Below are 6000 nucleotides of genomic sequence, written 5' to 3' on the forward strand. Positions count from 1 at the left end.
AAAGTTGAAAACCCTTCCAGTAACCACTTAGTAATACCACAAAACCAGAACATGAAAGTCCTGTCAACACTTTTTAAACAGATAAAGCTAAATATAGCAAAGGTGATTGGTTTACATCGGTAAAAATAAGATTTTTTTTAGTGATCATTTAGTGGATATTGATGAAAGCACTATAATTGCGAACTTGAGTGAGCTGAATATATAGAACTCCAAGTAATTTTCAGTTGGTTATAGATTTTAAAGAAACTTTTTTCCAGTAATGTGTAATTTTAAAAAAAAGCCCAGTGTGACAAATTGGATATTATTTATTAACTATTGGTTGGGGAGGCACTACTTGTCCACATGACTTGAATTATTTACTAATTTATTGATAATCATCTTCCTGGTAAGCTTATTCTGGTAATTTTATATTTTTTAAACTATTTGCAATACTAAAACACCTGAAAAGAGTATTGTAAACCATAATTAAACTCTAACATAACACTGCATATTTTACTTGTGAACGTTTTTAAAGTTGTAATTTGCTTTGATATTCCATGACTTACCATCATAGGCCCCAGGACAAAGATGCATTTGCTGTTTCAGTATGCCTACAGAAGACACTGGGAATTCAATCAAGACTGTGAGCTTGTAATTTTAGACTGGCATTGAGCCCAGGGCTTGCTAAAAGGTAAACTTCTCCAGATACTTTCAAAGGAGTCAAAGTGCAAATCCAAGGACAGCAGGTGGTTAGCTTTAAAAATGTGGTTTTAAGCTTTATCACACAGCTTAAATGCCACGCTGAGTTCCATGCTGTTTTAATGGCTAACAGGTTTGTTTCTTCATGAAACACTTAAGATTATGTGTGATTACATATGTGCCTATTACTTTATAATTTCTTAACTAAAGTTTTAAAGAAAATGGTCACAATTAAAGATTATTAAATAGGGATTACAAAGATTACATTTCTGTACTATTGTGAAATTCAGATTTGATGTGAAAGATACTTGTCATAGCAATTGAACTTGCAGGTATTTTGAACAGTGGAAAATTAGCTGCATGAATATGGAGAGATAAGTTTAATGCACTGTTGGTTAACCACTGAATAATTTTAGCTTTCCTAATTCCTTTACACTTCTTAAATGTTGACTATTACACATATTTCAACTGAATAGATAGGATGTAGTTTACATCCTATGAATCACCCATTTCAAACCATTGAGGTGAAGTGGCATCTTGGTCCAGAAATTAGTGATAGCAATTAGTACTGACTCAGTTATAAATCACCTTATCCAATTAAATAAACATGAATGAATTGAAACGGTCTTGTTTTATATAATATTGGGAGAAAAAAAGAGGAATTGGAATTCCGTTCAATTAAATTTTCCAATTACTTTTTAAAGATACAAGTCCCGAGTCTGTAATCAACTGAATCAAGTTGCTTATGTAATTTGGTGAACTGAGGTTGAGTTTCCAATGTGTCTTTTCAATTAGTTGGCAATATAATGATCTATGTTGTTTTCTTAGGAAGTCAGAGTTTCCACTTAGTATGCAAATCATTTTCAAACACTGAATTTTCTTTTTTTTAATGTCAGGCACTTTGTTTATTCTTAAATGACTGCAAATTATTCTATTCCCTACTCATGGAAAATGGTTTAATTTTGTTGGTTTGCCATCCAATATCTTGTGTACCTTAAAGGTCACCTTTCAGATCAAGACTTCCCCTGATTTGAATTTGTTATGAATTTATTTTAAAATGTTAAGTTCCTGTCCAGCAATTGCATTTCTGTTTGAGGCAGATGGTTTGGATTTACTTTCCAAGCGGACTCTGGATTGCAGTGTTAGAAAATGTTAAATTGTGATCTTTCAGTTAAGTCATTTTAGGTTTCCATCTGAGATCACTAAAGCCACTCTTCAGCTAATTTAATGCGCTACACGTGGTAGCAAGAAACAGCTTAAGCAGTGTGTGCTGCAAAGACTTTGGGTCATGCATTCTAAAGGAACCCATGCTAGAGACACTGTCCTAGCACATCTACAACATTGCCATATTCCGTCTTGTCCATAATAATAAAAAAAGTTGGACAGATCTAATCCAGCCAATTGCTGCACCAAACCATGGTGACTCAGCTCTGGGTTCGACTCCAGCCTTACTGACTATGTGGAGTTTGTATGTTCTCCCATGCCTGTGGGTTACCACTGTGTGCTCTGATTTCTTCCCATAGTCCAAGATGTATAGGGTTAGGTGGGTTAGCAATGCTAAATTGTCCATAGAACATAGAATAGTACAGCACAATACAGGCCCTTCGGCCCATGATTTTGTTGACCTATTATCCTACTAAGATTTAGGCACCCTGCATACCCTATGTTATAATATCCTCCATGTGCTTATCCAAGAGTGGCTTAAAAGTCTCTAAAGTATCTGACTCCACTGCTGTTGCCAGCAGCGTGTTCCACATACCCACCACTCCCTCTGTAAAGAACCTACCTCTGACATCTCCCCTATACCTTTCTCCAATCACCTTAAAATTATACCCCCTCATAATAGACATTTCCACCCTGGGGAAAAGTCTCTGGCTATCCACTCTATCTCTGCCTCTCATCGTCTTGTACACCTCTATCAAGTCACCTCTTGTTCTTCTTTGCTCCAATGAAGAAAGCCCTACCTCCCTCAACCTTTCCTCCATAAGACCTGCCCTACAGTCCAGGCAGCAACCTGGTAAATTTCCTCTGCACCCTCTTTAGAGCTTCCATATCCTTCCTATAATGAGGTGACCAGAACCGAACAATATTCCAAGTGGGGTCTAACCAGGGTTTTATAGAGCTGCTGCATAAGCTCGCAGCTCTTCACCTCCTTTGCCAACGAAAGCCAACACACCATACGCCTTCCTTACGACCCTGTCAACTTGGGTAGCAACTTTGAAGGATCTGAGGACATGGATCCCAAGATCCCTCTGTTCCTCCACACTACCAAAAATCCTGCCATTAACCCTGTGTTTTGCGTTCAAATTCAACCTTCTAAAATGAATCACTTCACACTTTTCTGGATTGAATTCCATCTGTCACTTTTTTGCCCAGCTTTGCATCCTGTCAATGTTCTGTTGCAATTTAACAACAGCCCACCATGCCATCCACAATTCGTCCAACCTTTGTTTCATCAGCAAACTTACTAACCCATGGCTCCACTTCCTCATCCAAGTTATTTATAAAGATCACCAAGAGCAGAGGCCCCAGAACAGATCCCTGTGGAACACCACTGGTCACCGAGCTCCAGGCTGAATACTTGCCATCTATTACCACCCTCTGTCTTCTATTGGACAGCCAGTTTTGTATCCAGACTGTCAAATTTCCTTGAATCCCTTGTCTCCTTACTTTCTGAACCTTATCAAATACCTTGCTAAAATCCATATACACCACATCCACTGTTCTGCCTTCCTCAATGTGTTTTGTCACATTCTCAAAGAATTCAATAAGGCTTGTGAGGCATGACCTGCCCCCTCAAAGCTATACTGACTATTTCTAAGCAAACTATGCTTTTCCAAATAATCATAAATGCTATCTCTCAGAATCCTGTCCAATAATTTGCCCACCACAGGAGTTAGACTGACAGGCCTATAATTCCCAGGATTATCCCTGTTCCCTTTCTTGAACAAGGGAATGGCATTTACCACCTTCCAATGCTCTGATACTATTCCAGTTGGCAGTGTGGATGCAAAGATCATTGCCAAAGGGGCAGCGATCTCTTCACACTTCCTGCAGTAACCTTGCGTATAATCCCTTCTGGCCCAGGGGACTTATCAATCTTCATGTTTTTCAAATTCTTTAGCACATCCTCCTTCCTAACATTAACCTGTTCAAGCATATCTACCTGTTTCCTGCTGTCCTCACAAGTGTCAAAATCTCTTTCACTGGTGAATACTGAAGCAAAGTATTCATTAAGGACCTCTGCTACCATCTCTGATTCCGTGCACAAGTTCCCTCCACTATCTCTGATTGACCCTACCCTCACCCTGGCCATCATCTTGTTCCTTGCATACGCATAGAATGCTTTGGGGTTTTCCTTGATCCTACCTGCCAAGGCTTTTTCATACCCCCTTCTAGCTCTCCTAAGTTCATTCTTCAGTTCCTTCCTGGCTACCTTGCAGAGTTTTGTACGATCCTTTCTTCCTCAACCTTAAGTTTCCTTCTTCCGCTTGACCTAGATGTCCCACATGTCTTGTCATCCAAGGTTCTTTCCCCTTAACAACCCTTCCTTGCCTCAGTGGGACAAATCTATCCAGTACTTGTAGCAACTGCTCCCTAAACAACCTTACCATTGCTGTTGAGCATTTCCCTGAGAACATCTGATCCCAATTTATGCTCTGCAGTTCTTGCCTATCAATTTATGTTCCACAGTTCTTACGTCTAGTGCCCAGGGATGTATAGACTAGTTAGATTAGCCATGCAGGATGACAGGGATAAGATAGGGGTTTGTCTGGGTGAGATGCTGTTCATAAGGTCAATGCAGACTCGATGGGTCAAATAGCCTTGTCCCGCACTGTAGGGATTCTGTGATTGTAGCAGTGATAGAAATGTGTTATTGACAGGTGAACAGGGTACTTACCCGCCAATGATCTGCTTAGTTTGGATTCTGCAACGGACACTTGGGCCCAATCAGTTTACAGCCTTGGCCCAAACTAGAACTCCAGAAGTGAGCTGAGAGTGACTGCCTGTGGCATCAGGGAAGCATTTATTCTCCGAACCCTCGCAAGTCAGAGTCAGCTGAAAATCCTTTCATTGACTGGCAGAATACATTGAAGGAAGATAGTTGTTGTTGGCGATTTTAAACCATTTCAGACCAGGGCAGCAGTCAGTAGTCCCTGGGTGCACTTTGTGCAACTGCCGCCTCAACCATCTATCTTCAATAGAAGGAACAATTCCTGTGATGCTGAAGCGGTTCGTTGTAACACGTAACCTAACCTGGATGACGGTCGGACTTGACCTAATCAGTGGCAAATAACATTGATAAGTGTCAGGCAATGACTATCTGAAATGAGAGAATCTAACCGCTTTGGAATTATCATGAAACAGTATTGTTGCGGAATTGCCAACTGTTAACCTAGAATTAATCATTGTCAGAAATGGTATACAAACACTATTGGTACGAGTAGCTCAGAGGCTGAGAATGTTGCAGTGAATAACTCCAAATCCTTTCTGCCATCTGTGTGCCATAAGATAGGGGTATGAAGGCTTTTTTTTAACGTGACCTTCATGAGCACAGCTCCAGTTGCATGGAAGACACTCATCAACTCAGGATAAAGCAGGTCTTATGATTAACACTCATTCCCTCCAATCCTAATGCAGTGACAACAAGATGTACCATCCACAAAATGTGCAACTCAGCAAGGCTGTTTCACAACCACCTTCCCAATCTGAATCATGCAGAAGACCAAGGGCAGCAGACACATGCTAACTTGCAAGTCTCTTCCAAGCCATTTGCCATCCTGCTGTAGAATTTGATTGTTGCACCTTTTACTGTTACTGGGTCAAGGTCATGGAATATACTGTAAAACAGTATTGTGCATATACCTACATCCTGAACTAGATGTTAGAGATGGATTGCTATCACTTTGTCAAGGGCAGTTAGGATGGGAAATTAATGCAGCTTTTCAATGTTCCAATGCTGTGAATGAATTAAAAAGAGGAATGTCAAGATTCCATGGTACCAGTTGAAGAAGAAAGAGTGTGTTTCCTTGAAACATTCTTTAGATTGCTGTAACCATGGCAGATGATTGGAGTAGGGAGCTACTTATCATTTTTCTGAGGTTTCTACTGACTTCCTGAAGTTAATGTGAGAAACTGAGAACCCCTACAGACATTCTGGGTGTTTGGTTGCCGTTGGGGCTGCTGTCTTGACTGTGAATGCAAATCTAATAGATGAATCCTTCCCTACAATGGGATATGTTGGAATTTACAGTACAAGCGTTTGGGAGCAATTTGGCTTTTTCCGAATCTGTACTATTGAATGAAATAACTTGTATGTTT

Source organism: Stegostoma tigrinum, chromosome 31, assembly GCF_030684315.1.
Source record: "Stegostoma tigrinum isolate sSteTig4 chromosome 31, sSteTig4.hap1, whole genome shotgun sequence".
In the NCBI taxonomy this organism is placed as follows: Eukaryota; Metazoa; Chordata; class Chondrichthyes; order Orectolobiformes; family Stegostomatidae; genus Stegostoma; species Stegostoma tigrinum.